Here is a 14,541-nt window from a genome sequence, read left to right as displayed (position 1 = left end):
CCGCCGCCATGCCTATCTTCAACGAGCGGGTGCCTGTGCCACTCACGCTCCCCATCTCCTTGGTGCCGGTGTCCTCTAGCGAGATATTTGAGAAGGAGGGGGAGGAGGAATCAGAGGTGACCATGGAGGAGGTGGGGGAGACCTCTCCTCCGCGGCAGAGCGAGCTCCTCCGTGGCCTATCCGATGACAACGACGCCCGCGAATATCTGGCCGAGGGTTCCCCGCGCTCCACCGCGGTCATCACGAGGTCCGGGGGCACCCCTATGTGGAGGATGGGGCGAGGGATCCCGAAGGAGGGCGTGCCAGCGTTGCTTCCCCGGGGCGACGCATCCGCCTTGCCGCCATTCCAGAGCTAGCCGCCATGCGCCCGACCGATCCCAAGGGCGTGGCGAGACCCGTGCCCAAGAAGCTCAGGGGCACCGCAATCCTGGCGAAGAGGAGGGCGTACGTCGCTGATGATGACTAAGTATTTTACCTTGCTTTTGCTTCCCGTCTCTGATGCCGTGCTCATGATGTCCTCCTCCTGGTGGCGAGGGTAAAGCTGGTGGTGAAGAGGAGGAATGAGGAGGCCAGGGCCTCCGAGGCTACGCGGCCTGCCATGGCCTCGGCGACCCCGGCGCAGACAGAAGAGGCTGCCTCGCGCTCGCCTGTGACGGAAAAGGCTCCTCTAAGCTCGGGAGCGAGGCGTCAGGAGGAGACCACTTCCAAGCCTCAGCAGACTCCGGGGGCGCCGGTCCGTGACGCACCTGCGGGGGGTTCAAGGGTTCCGGAGCCCCCTGCCGCCCTTGCTGCTGTAGCGGTGCCAGTCCAGGCGCCAGCGCCACCTCCTCCCCAAGTCCTCACGTTGGCAAATCATGGCTCCTCTGTCGTGCCCGATGCTTTGGAGGAGGTCTTTGCCGCGCTGGGCTGACTCTGAGCTGACCTTTTGGGTGCTGACCGGCACGTGGTGATGGGGCTACTGGGGCTGGTCTCGGGGTGGCTCCAGGCCGACTCGTCGTCAGGATGGCCTGGGGCCAGGGCGAGGCTGCAGTCATGGAGGGCAGGAAGGAGGCCAGCGAGGCCATAGCGGCTCGCGAGGCAGCGCTGACCGATGCAGCATCCGCCAAGGAGCGTTCCCGCATGCTAGAGGCTGAGCTGAAGGCCCTCCATGACGAGCAGGCCGCCCGCACCAGTCGGCTTGAGGAGCAGGCAGCCCAGGAACAGGCTGCGGAATGGAGCCTCCTGGGGAAGTTGAAGGAGGAAACGGAGGCGTGAAAGTGTGTTGTATCGACTAGAGGGGGGTGAATAGGCGATTTTTATGAATTCTTCACTCAGGAATTTCAGGGTGACGAAATTCCTAAGCGTAGAACTACTTGCAGCGGAATAAGTACTCAGATGCAAACATAACAGAACATAAGCATGGTCATCATTAAGAAATGAAAACAAGCACAAAGTACAGAAAGCGTAAACAGAGGATAAACAGGAAGAAGACAAACAGACTGAAGAAATTGAACTAAGGAAATTGAGAAAGTCTTCAGTCAAAGTCTTCAAGCAGATATGAACAAGCACACAACACAGTAATGAGGAAATGGAAGGGTTGAGGAAATAGAACCAGTAGGCTTGGTGAAGACAGTGATTTGGTAGACCAGTTCCAACTGTTGTGACAGTTGTACGTCTCGTTGGAGCGGCTAGGTATTTAAACCTGAGGACACACAGTCCCACCCACAGTCCTCACCGTATTCACCTTGAGCTAAGGTCACACAGACCTTGCCCAATCACTCATAGTAAGTCTTCAGGTGACTTCCAAACCTTCACAAACTCGGTGACTCGGCGATCCACAATTTCCGCTTGGATGCTCAGACCATGACGCCTAACCGTCTCGAAGATGCACAGTCTTCAAAGGTAACAAGCGTCGGATCCACGCAGGATCAATCTCTTCAGTGATGCTCAATCACTTTGGGTTTGTAGGTTTTTGGGTTTGGGTTTTCCTCACTTGATGATTTTCGCTCAAAGTCCTCGGAGGATGGGATGCTCTCAAATGACAAGTGTCAGTTTCTCTCGGAGCAGCCAACCAGCTAGTGGTTGTAGGGGGCGGCTATTTATAGCCTAAGAAGCAGCCCGACATGATAAGACATAAATGCCCTTCAATGATATGACCGTTAGGTGGGTAGATATTTTGGGACAGCTGGCACGTAGCACAGCAACGGTCGGATATTTGATCTATCAAATTCCTCAGGGCTATCATGTTCCTCACTTGTAGGCAATTCGCACTGGTGAATTCCTAACTCCTCAGTCAGAACAAATTCCTCAAATACCAGAAGAACTTCGTCTCTGTCACTGAAGAAATTGACTGAGCTGCATGAGATTTCCAATGGCTTCACTCGAAGGGATTGATAGGTGTAGGATTTTGAGATGAGCACCACTTGGAAATTTTTCCTTAGTTTTTCCTCGACCCCCTTTAATAGTACGGTGTTTCCTATGACTCAAGAAAGAGAAAATGAAACTACGAAAACAAAAGTCTTCATGCTTCATGTTCCTCATATGAATACCATGTCTTCATGGTCACACCAATTTCTTCACTTTCAAAGTCTTCGGAAATCCAAAGTCTTCAGTCGAAGACAATCATTTTTAGGGGTCGACTTTCTCTATAAATATCAAACTCCCCATAGACTTATAGACCTGTGTACACTCACAAACACATTATTTCCTTAACCTATAAGTCTTGAATACACCAAAATCACTAAGGGGCACTAGATGCACTTACAATCTCCCCCTTTTTGGTGATTGATGACAATATAGGTTAAGTTTTCAACGGGGATAAAACATATGAAGTGTAAATACTAATATTGAGGAATTTGATAGCAAGATATAGAAGAACTCCCCCTGAACTTGTGCATAGTGAGGAATTTGCTTTTGAAGACTTTGCTGGATCAAGTTGTAATCTTAAACCCGATGGTGGTCTGATACTTATGTTGTGTTCTTCTGCATGCTTATTCCTCTTATATGTTAATGCACGCATGCTGAATTACATCAGTCACCTTATTTCATCATGCATTTCAAATTCCTCAATATTAGTAATCATGTTGATGGAGGAGCGCCAGCGTTGTTGGGGTCAGTTGTTGAAGTAGGGTCTGCCGAAGTGTCGTCCAAATCTTCATGCTCATCCGTGTCGCGCGATGAAGAATATGAGCTGGCCACCAAGGAAGGAACTTTGACTTTCTTGAATTTCTTCGCTGGAGGTTGAGACGAGTCAAAGTCCTGCTTGAGACCCATTTGCTTCAGATCTTCTTCACCATATAGATGAGACAGAACAGCCCAGGTGCGACCGAAGACTTCATGGAGGTAGTAGTGGTTCTTCTTCACTACATCGTGTGTAGCAGTCATGTTGTAAAGAATTGACCCAAACTGACGCTTAACCCATTTGTGGTTGCGATTGACCTTCTGGTGAAGACCGAGGAGAAGCTCACGATCAGTCATCACCCTTGGAGCTGTGCCTTGAGGATTTTGCTTTGATGCATTGGCGGCAGAGTCATGAGTGGCAGAGTCATCATTGGTGGAGTAAGATGCAGCATTGCGGAACTGACCATCCAATGGACGAATGCCTTCATCAATAACAGCAGTGGCCTTGCCCTTTTCATCAGCTGAGGAAAATGTCTGTTTGACGACTTCAATGGGGGGCAAGTAGCTGCCATGGTTGAGTGTGTCAGCCTTGTAGTTGAGTGAAGACCTTGTTCTGAGGAATCTCATAATCCAGGGAGCATAAGGCTTCAACTCAAATGGTGATAATGCAACATTGGCCAGAGTCCTCATGAAGAAATAATGGTAGTTGACAGGAACGCCATGAATGATGTTGAAAAGCAGATTCTTCATGATGCCAACGACCTCTTCTTCATTAGAGTCGTGGCCTTTGATTGGACTCAATGTCTTCGTCAGAATGCGATAGACAGTCCGTGGCACATACAACAATTCCTTCACGAGGAATTTGGTCCTTGGGGCTTGACCGGGTTTCAGTGGCTTCATCAACACTTGCATGTAGTGATCTGTAAGCTCAGGTTCATGGTATATACAACGAGAACTTTCAAGGGGAGGACTGACAGGCATGGCATGAAGCAATTCAGAGGCCGGTGCTTTAAAATGAGTATTCTCTATCATCCAATCCAACACCCAAGAGTTCACATCTGTAGCATCTCCTGTGATGTGCAGCGTTGCATATAATTGAAGAACTAGTTCTTCATTCCAATCACATATATCTATGCAAAAGTTCAGCAGTCCGACATCGTGAAGAATGCTGAGGACTGGCATGAAGCAAGGCAGTGATTCCATGTCCACGTGAGGAATATGCTCATGGTCGAAGACTTTGTCATTGTTGAAAAGCAGCGAAGAATAGAAGTTGGCTTGGCTGGCAGTCCAGAAACGCTTCCTTCTAAGACGAGCAGAGTCATATGGGTTGTAATCCGTGAAGAACACATGCTCATGGAAGAAGTCATCAGCCTTGAAGTTTTGCTTCTTGGAGAAAGGATCCTCTGGCTTGGGTTGAGGAGTGTCAGTCAATTGCACCACAACCTCAGGAATCGCAATCTCAAGAACCACAGGCTGAGGAATTTCAGTTTCTTCTTTAGTTGCAGCCTGGTTCTTCAATTCTTTAGTAGCTTGTTCATCAGCACTAGTGGCTCGAATTTCTTCATGAATGGATGGAGTGGTGCAAGGTTCTTCAGAGCCCATTTGTACTTCAGTATGCACTAGGGACTGAGGAATTTGTTGCAGAGGAGTGAACAAAGGAGAATTGGGGTGCTGACTTTCCCAAAAGTCATCATTCATCACTGGATTTGTGCTCCCAATGTCCACACCTCATCTTCTTCACTTAATTCTTCAACGCCTGCCTCTTCAGCTGTGAACTGAGGCACGGGCGATGAGACAACTGGGGTTGAAGCGATTGTATCCACTTCAATTTCTTCGTCCAACTGCCCTGAAGAAGCAGCAGAAGGAACATCTTCATCGGATACACTTGGGATCTCATAGTCTTCACCAAAAGGAACGAGTTCCTTTGATGGCATGCATGAGACTGGAACAACATCAATTTCTTCATCTTCTTCGGAGCTGAAGATTCTGATGAAGTTGATGCTTTCCTTTTCTTCACTGCTGCACGCTCCACAGCCTTGGTCTTCTTAGCTTCCGATGCAAAAGGAAGAATTGGACTTGGTGTAGGTGCAGGAGGAGCAGAGGAAATTGGTTCATTTTCTTCAGGCACAACTGATGCAGTTGCACTGGCATGGTCAGTTTCTTCAGGCACAGCGGTTAAAGCTTCAGCTGGCCTGACTATTTCTTCAGGCGCAACACTACTGGTTGCCCTAGCAGTTTCATCAGTGGCTGGAATTGTTGGGTTCTACGGTAGGGTGCGTCGACTGCAAACTAAATTTTTCCTAAGCGCAGAACAACCAGGAACATGCTACGGGAGATGGATCACAGTTCGTTACCACTAGACACGCAGTGCCGTGCAGCGGAAGGAGAGCTGGGGCAGCGCGTTCGCGTGGATCGTCTCCTCCTTGTCCTATCTCCCTCGAACACCCGGTCGTTGGATCCCTCGTACAGGTTCGCCGGAGCGGCGCAGGTGCACCGCCTCTAACGGTATCCGCGCGTGCAGGAGGAACGTCGTGTGGCGGACTGCTAGGTCCGATCACACAACCGGCAGCGAGTGGAGGTGTCTATTCGCAACACATGCAAACCATAGTGACAGCGCTGAAGCGATCAACCACATGAGTGTGCCGCACCCCACTTTGTATAGGCGTCCGTCGCGGGCTCAACATTTGGGCCTTGCACGGACCCTAAAGCCCATAAGTCTACTCGGCCACAATCCGAACACAGCCCGGATCGCATCCGACCAGTGTCCTCGGATCCGACCTCGTAGGTTCCTTCCCTTAAGCGTGCGACCCCTTAGGTTCAAGCCGGCTTGGTCGCAGTTCGGATCACCTCCAAACTACATGGCTGGTAGTGGCCTCTAGCAAGGCGTGCCGACCACCAAGCAGACGATGAAGCTGGTTAGGTGAACCTGTACATCACACTTCCATTCCTTTTGCCACACGATATATGTTGTCAGGCTCAAGGCGAGTCTGTCATCCTTGTGCTAGCCCGACCTCTTTCTCGTTTCAGTGATGCCGATCACAAACCGGATTGTATCATAATCCATGTCGCATGGCCATGCTTATCTTGGTCGGATCACACGAGGGGCCCAGAGTATATCTCTCCTGATCGGAGGGGCAAATCCTATCTTGCTCGACCACGTCTCGCAGCATGGGTCTAGACAAACCCGAAACCTACCTTTGTAACTACCCAGTTACGGAGTAGCGTTTGGTTGGCCCAAAGCAAGTCTGTCACCATCCCGAGTACATGCGTCAGCTCAGGTCTTAGGACATAGAACGTATATTGTACTAGAGACTCACACATGACATATCGCTGCGTTTCATAGTTGGGTCTGTCCAACTCGGACCTTATCTCGAGTCAGATCCGACTACATCAAAACCGACCAGACCTTTCCAAGCCCATATTATCCGGTTATCATCCAATGCTCCATGGCTAGTGAGACAAAGCCATCGACCGTGTCATATGCTACTCTAGTCGGTTGCGCGTCCACACAGCCCTTTCAACTAGGGACCTTTTAGGACAGCCATCATACAATGCATAGTCCCACATACAAGTCACTTACTTGCTGATACACATAATTGATAATGTCCAAGGACTATCTTTATTCATAAACACATAGGAAATATCATCATACATGATTACCTCTAGGGCATATCTCCAACAGTCTCCCACTTGCACTAGATTCAGTCAAATAGACATCGAATGCCCATAGCTCTAACGTGCCCCTCATGCTTGGGTTGTGGAGGCGGCTTAGTCAACGGATCTGCAACATTTGCATCCGTGTGAATCTTGCATAACTCTACATCAGGTGATATTTCTGATCTATGTGTCTGGTCTTGTGGTGATTCCTCGGCTCCTTGGCTTGTGCGATGGCACCAGAATTATCACAATAAAGGTCCAACGGTTTTACTGAGGCTAGGAAAATACCAAGATCATTCAGAAAGTTTCGGATCCAAACACCTTCCTTTGCAGCTTCACAAGTCGCAAAGTATTCGGCTTCTGTGGTAGAATCGGCCACCGTATCTTGCTTGGAACTCATCCAACTCACTGCTCCTCCGTTCATGACGTACACGAATCCGGACTGTGATCGATAATCATCTCTGTCGGTTTGGAAGCTAGCATCGGCGTAACCCCTTACGACGAGCTCTTCCTCACCTCCATAAACTAGGAACATCTCTTTAGTCCTTTTCAGGTACTTCAAAATAGTCTTTACCGCTGCCCAGTGAGTCTCACCTGGGTTGGCCTGGTATCTGCTTGTTAGGCTTATTGCAAAAGCAACATCGGGCCGCGTACATATCATGGCATACATAATGGATCCGATTGCCGAGGCATACGGAATCCTACTCATCCTGCTTTGCTCATCAGATGTCGATGGACTCTGAGTCTCACTTAGCCTTATACCATGTGAGAGTGGCAAGAACCCTTTCTTCGCCTCACTCATGTTGAACCGCTTCAACACTTTATCTATGTACGTGCTCTGGCTTAAGCCGAGCAGCCTCCTCGATCTATCTCTATAGATCTTAATGCCTAAAATGTACATTGCCTCACCAAGGTCCTTCATCAAAAACTTGCCATTCAATGACTCCTTGACCGAGTTCAGCATCGAAACATCATTTCCAATCAGTAGTATGTCATCCACATACAAGATCAAAAACACTATTGAGCTCCCACTTAACTTCTTGTATAAACAAGAGTCCTCTTCGCTTTTGATGAAACCGAGACCAGTGACGACCTCATCAAAACGAATATTCCAGCTCCGAGATGCTTGCCTCAACCCATAAATGGATCTCTTGAGCTTGCATACCTTACTAGTGCTAGTCGGATCGACAAAACCCTCGGGCTGTATCATATACACGTCCTCGGTTAAATTTCTGTGAAGGAAGGCCGTCTTGATATCCATCTGCCATATCTCGTAATCGAAATATGTAGCTATAGCTAGTACGATCCTCACCGATTTCAGCATCGCTACCGGCGAGTAAGTCTCGTCATAGTCAATTCCTTGAACTTGTCCATAACCCTTAGCGACAAGACGAGCTTTATGGATCTGAACATTTCCATCCACATCGGTTTTCTTCTTAAAGACCCATTTGCAACCAATGGCCGTTACGCCAGGCGGCGGATCAACCAAGTCCCAGACTTGATTCTCATCCATGACTTTAACTCGGATCTCATGGCCTCCAGCCATGCCTCAGAATCTGGGCTCACCATCGCTTCCGCATACGTGGCCGGCTCGTCGCTTTCTAGCAACAATACATCCCGCACTCTGCGCAATCTTTCCGACCTCCGTGGCTTCGGTGCCGCTTCCCCTACGGGTTCCCTAACTGACTCCGGTATGATCTCATCAACCGCCAAGCCGTCCCCGAGTGGTACTTGAATTTCTTCGAGTCAGACCGTCCTCCCACCGGCCTCCCGACTGAGAAACTCTTTCTCAAGGAAAACCCCGTTCCGAGCAACAAACACTTTGTTCTCTTCGCGGTTGTAGAAGTTGTATCCCAAGGTTTCCCTTGGATATCCCACGAATATGCATTTATCTGACTTGGGTGTAAGCTTGTCTGACATGAGTCGCTTGATAAATGCTTCATAGCCCCAAATCTTTAGAAAAGACAAACTGGGACTCTTCCCGGTCCACATCTCATGTGGTGTCTTGTCTACGGATTTTGATGGTACCCTGTTAAGTGTGAAAGCCGTAGTTTCCAGAGCGTATCCCCAGAATGACAAGGGTAAATCCAATTTGCTCATCATAGATCGAACCATGTCCAACAAGGTATGATTCATCTGTTCCGACACGCCATTTCTCTGTGGCGTACCCGGAGGTGTGAGCTAAGGTACTATACCTCGGCTTTTCAGATGATCATCAAACTCCTGGCTCATGTACTCACCTCCACGATCAGATCGTAGAAGCTTTATAGTCTTGTCGAGCTGATTCTCAGCTTCATTCTGAAACTCTTTGAACTTTTCAAAATTTTCCGACTTGTGCCTCATCAAATAGATATATCCATATCTACTCAAGTCGTCGGTAAAAGTCACGAAGTACTGATAGCCGCCTCTGGCAGTTGTGCTCATTGGACCACACACATCGCTGTGTATAAGCTCCAACAGCTCGGACGCCCTCTCGCAACTCTTTGCGAAAGGAGACTTAGTCATCTTGCCGAGCAAGCATGATTCGCATGTCTCGAACGACCCGAAGTCGAACGAAGTTAGGAGCCCATCATCATGGAGCTTCTTCATGCGTTTCAGACTAATGTGTCCAAGTCGGTAATGCCAGAAGTATGTCGGATTTATCTCATTAGGCTTATGCCTCTTGACATTCACGTTATAGACCGGTTCCTGTTCTAGATTCAATATAAATAGTCCATCAACAATGGGTGCATAGCCATGGAACATACCATTCAAATAAAACGAACAACCATTGTCCTTTAAATTGAATTCATAACCTTGACTCATTAAACATGAGGTAGAAATAATGTTCCGACTAAGTGCAGGAATGTAATAACAATTATTCAATTCCAAAATAAATCCAGAAGGAAGCTGGAGCTGCATCGTGCCGCCTCCAACGCAACAACTCTTGCTTTGTTGCCGACCCTGATGTCAATCTCCCCTTGTGCCACATGCCTAGTTGTTACCAACCCCTGCATCGAGTTGCAAATATGAACAACCGATCCGGTATGAAATACCCAAGAGCTACTAGGTATGCCAGCAAGGTAAATGTCTATAACATATGCAACAAGTGTACCTTTGCCTGAAGCAGCATTCCCGGCCTTCTTTCCATGCTCTGCAAGCCACTTGCTACAGTTCCTCTTCCAGTGACCAGTTTCCTTGCAATGATAGCAAACGGTCTTTGAGTCCGTTCCAGACTTCGGCGCAGCGGCGGAGGTTACCATCTCCGTGCCCTTTGCCTTAGCCTTCTTCTTGGACAAACTCTTCTTGAACTTAGCCGATTTCTGCACCATCAACACTTGATGCGTGCCTTTCTTAATATCCTGCTCTGCCACTTTGAGCATCCCATGCAATTCAGTGAGCTTCTTATCCATGCCATGCATATGATAGTTCGAGATGAACGTCCCATAGCTGGGCAGAAGAGAACCGAGAACTGCATCAGTAGCTAGCTCATCCAAGAGCGGGGAGCCCAACCTATCCAAAGCTTGCACATATCCGATCATCTTGATCACATGTGGGCTCAGTGGATCACCTTCCTTCAGCTTGCAATCCATCAAGGATCGCCAGATGTTGAACCTTTCGGTCCGAGCCTGTGTCTGAAACATGCTCTTGAGACTCTATCATATCGTAAGCCTCAACATTTTCGAAATGCTGTTGCAAATCGGGCTCCATACAAGCCAGCATCAGACAGCTGATCTCCATTGATTCATCAATGAGTTTTTGGTAGGCATTCTTAGTTGTGGCACTAGCATTATCGGCAGGTTCCTCTGGAAGTGGATCCTCTAGAACATGTTCCTTTTTATCATGCTTGAGAACAATTCTCAGATTTCTATACCAAGTGGTAAAGTTTGTTCCATTCAGTTTATCCTTTTCCAGAATTGATTTCAATGCAAACTTGGGTTGAGCAGGTGGTGCCATTGATCTACAACAGAAAATATGGAATCACTAAGCAATGTGTTTATGTAGAGTAATTCAAGCTTTAAGCAGGTGGTAAAGCTTTAGCATCACTGCTAGACAACATGCCTATTCGGTAAGCAACTCCTTGCTAATCGTATCTCTATACGACTCCTGTCGGTCGGGAAGGTATCTCATACCCCGGCCCCAACCTTCTTTGCCACAAGGCCCAAAACCGTTTTGATAGCCTTGTCAAGTTAACCTGATGCAGTGCATGTCCGTGTCCGACACGAACCCTTCAGTTCAAGGACACCCAATAGTACCTCAATTTTATGAGCACACTACTAGACGTACTTGACATGCGAAGGTGCAACATCGGGGATGGCAATTCGCTTGATATTCATGAGGGATCTTTCTACCATTCTAACATGCATAGAAAACAAGAAGCATAACAATCACAAATAAACACATATTGTGAAATAGTATGGCTCCTTCATGGATGTTCTTCTAGGTCGGCTCCGACTCCGATGACCATCTAGGAAGTCCATCTTGTTTGTCACGCCGGGACGTCAAGCCACCAACCTGATCTCTATTATCCAACTACTACAACTAGTAATGAATTTTACATAGAGTCACAAGTCGACACGCAGGTCATTATACAATATAATGACAGCAGTTTGGCTCCTGCCGGCTGACAAACATGATGCGCGGGCCATGTATAAATTACACACATGCATCACACACACATGAGCCATACTATTCACATCAAACCTGCAAAACAAAGTTATGCATAGAATCGCATTCTACCGGTTTGTGTGTCGGGTATGAAAGACAAGGCGCTACGTACACGGCGGGGTTCGAAGGGGCAGCGCCCCTAGCGGGTGCGGGCAGCGCCCGACGTTTTCGGAAATCACAGATCACATCTGAACTCCGATCACGCTGAATTCTGTGATCTGACCGATCTTCGATCATCGCGAATCCGACTCGGATTTACGTTTCACTGTTAACCCCGATGGCGGATACCGACCGGTAGGGGAAGGTTGTGTCATGACCTCATTGACTCCGATCATCAGAAAACATAGCCACATCGATCCCCGTGTGTAGTTGATCTCATCAACCATGCACATAGCCGATCTTATCAATGACAACAGATCTCATTTGCCGTCTCGACATATCTAATATGCATATGATCGGAATCTCAATCCTATAGCAGTGGCTCTGATACCACTGTTGGGTTCTATGGTAGGGTGCATCGACTGCAAATTAAAATTTTCCTACGCGTAGAACAACCAGGAACATGCTACGGGAGATGGATCACAGTTCGTTACCACTAGACGCGTAGTGCCGTGCAGCGGAAGAAGAGTTGGGGCAGCGCATTCGCGTGGATCGTCCCCTCGTCCGATCTCCCTCGAACAGCCGGTCGTCAGATCCCTCGTACAGGTTCGCCGGAGCGGTGCAGGTGCACCGCCTCTAACGGTATTCATGCGTGCAGGAGGAACGTCATGCGGCGGACTGCTAGGTCCGATCACACAACCGGCGGCGAGTGGAGGTGTCTATTCGCAACACATGCAAACCCTAGTGACAGCGCTGAAGCGATCAACCACATGAGTGTGTCGCACCCCACTTTATATAGGCGTCCGTCGCGGGCTCAACATTTGGGCCTCGCACGGACCCTAAAGCCCATAAGTCTACTCGGCCACAATCCGAACACAGCTCGGATCACATCCAACCAGTGTGTTCTCGGATCCAACCTCGTAGGTTCCTTCCCTTAAGCGCGCGACCCCTTAGGTTCAAGCCGGCTTGGTCGCAGTTCGGATCACCTCCAAACTACATGGCTGGTAGCGGCCTCTAGCAAGGCGTGCCGACCACCAAGCAGACAATGAAGCTGGTTAGGCGAACCTGTACATCACACTTCCATTCCTTTTGCCACACGATATATGTTGTCAGGCTCAAGGCGAGTCTGTCATCCTTGTGCTAGCCCGACCTCTTTCTCGTTTCAGTGATGCCGACCACAAACCGGATTGTATCATAATCCATGTCACATGGCCATGCTTATCTTGGTCGGATCACACGAGGGGCCTAGAGTATATCTCTCCTGATCGAAGGGGCAAATCCCATCTTGCTCGACCACGTTTCACAGCATGGCTCTAGACAAACCCGAAACCTACCTTTGTAACTACCCAGTTACGGAGTAGCGTTTGGTCGGCCCAAAGGAAGTCTGTCACCATCCCGTGTAGATGCATCAACTCAGGTCTTAGGACATAGAACGTATGTTGTACTAGAGACTCACAGATGACATATCGCTGCTTCTCATGGGTCTATCCGACTCGGACCTTATCTCGACTCGGATCCGACTATGTCGAATCCGACCAGACCTTTCCAAGCCCATATTATCCGGTTAGCATCCAATGCTCCATGGCTAGTGAGACCAATCCATCGACCGTGTCATATGCTAGTCTAGTCGGCTGCGCGTCCACACAACCCTTTCGACTAGGGACCTTTTAGGACAGCCATCATACAATGCATAGTCCCACAAACAAGTCACTTACTTGCTGATACACATCATTGATAATGTCCAAGGACTATCTCCAACAGGAATGCAGTCATCGGCCCTGGTACTAGCAGTTTCATCAGTAGCCTGAATTTCATCAACGGTGCTGGCATGTTCTTCAGTAGGCTGAGCAGATGCCTCAGGCTGAGGAGATTCATGTTTCGTTGGGGCAGCAACATTGGAGGTGAATCCCTTCGTCATATTGACGAATCTGACTTTGGCTCCAAGCCAGTCAGCATAGTAGTGATCAAAATCATCACCCAGATTCTTGATTTCAGACTGAACAACCACAAGTTCATAAGTGGTCATCTTGACAACATTCTTCTTCAGAAAGTGCTCCTTCTTGTACTACGCTTTCTTCAACTGCCTGGCCTTCTCGAATTTCCATTTTTCTTCGCCTATGAAGGCGGTCAGCATGTGACTTTGGCCAGGAGTGAGTTTGAAGTCAGGCATGGGATTGTTGGGATCCTTGTGCCAGAGATCAATGTACTCAAGATCAACTTTGGATCCAGAAGGAGAGGAACTTCACTTCCTTTGACTCTAGCGGCCATATGCTGCCTGTCTCTGATGATTTCGGCGAGTTCCTCATCATCAACTTCGTCTTCATCAAACGGCACTTGGAAGGCGACCTGCTTCTTGTGAGGACTTGGTTGAGAACCTCGTCCAGCAGTGGCCTTAGTCTTCAGTAGAGTGGGCCCAGTTGAGGAATGCGGAGGAGCTGAAGAACTTGCAGAGGCTCCAGAGGCAATTGAGATGCCTGTTGTCCGTTGGCAAGAGGCGAGATGCATAGGTGCTGAGGATTTGGAAGAAGGAGCTGAGGACTTTGGAGGAGCTGGTGCAGTTTGAGGAATTTGCCGTGAGGGCTTTGCGGAGCTGGGCCGTGAGGGCATTGCAGATGAGCTTGACCATGAGGACATTGGTACCGAAGCCTTGGGCTTGTATGTGGGCTTCTTGGGCATGGACTTCTTGGGCTTGACAGCAGAGGCCTCAACAGCAGCAGCAGTAGAATCTTCACTGAATTTCTTCACTGCTTCTTTTGCCACTTTGGCCAGCTTGGCATGACGCTTGGCCCATACTTTGGAAATTCTTCACCTCTTCTGATGCTAGAGGGATCAGCTTCTTGACCAGGTGCCAGTGGATGTCTTGGGCATGGAGGGTGTACAACAAATTTCTTCATGTACTTAGGAGTTACATATCTGTAATCCCTCCATTCTCTGGCCCATCTCCTCTCAATCTTCTGAATGCGCACTTTGCGCTCATTCTTTGTTTCCTCAGGGGGTGTGCAGTACCCTGCATAGATGTTATTAGGGATCTCAAATGCA

Source organism: Aegilops tauschii, chromosome 5 (genome assembly GCF_002575655.3).
Source record: "Aegilops tauschii subsp. strangulata cultivar AL8/78 chromosome 5, Aet v6.0, whole genome shotgun sequence".
Classification (NCBI taxonomy): domain Eukaryota; kingdom Viridiplantae; phylum Streptophyta; class Magnoliopsida; order Poales; family Poaceae; genus Aegilops; species Aegilops tauschii.
This window is presented reverse-complemented; position numbering follows the sequence as displayed.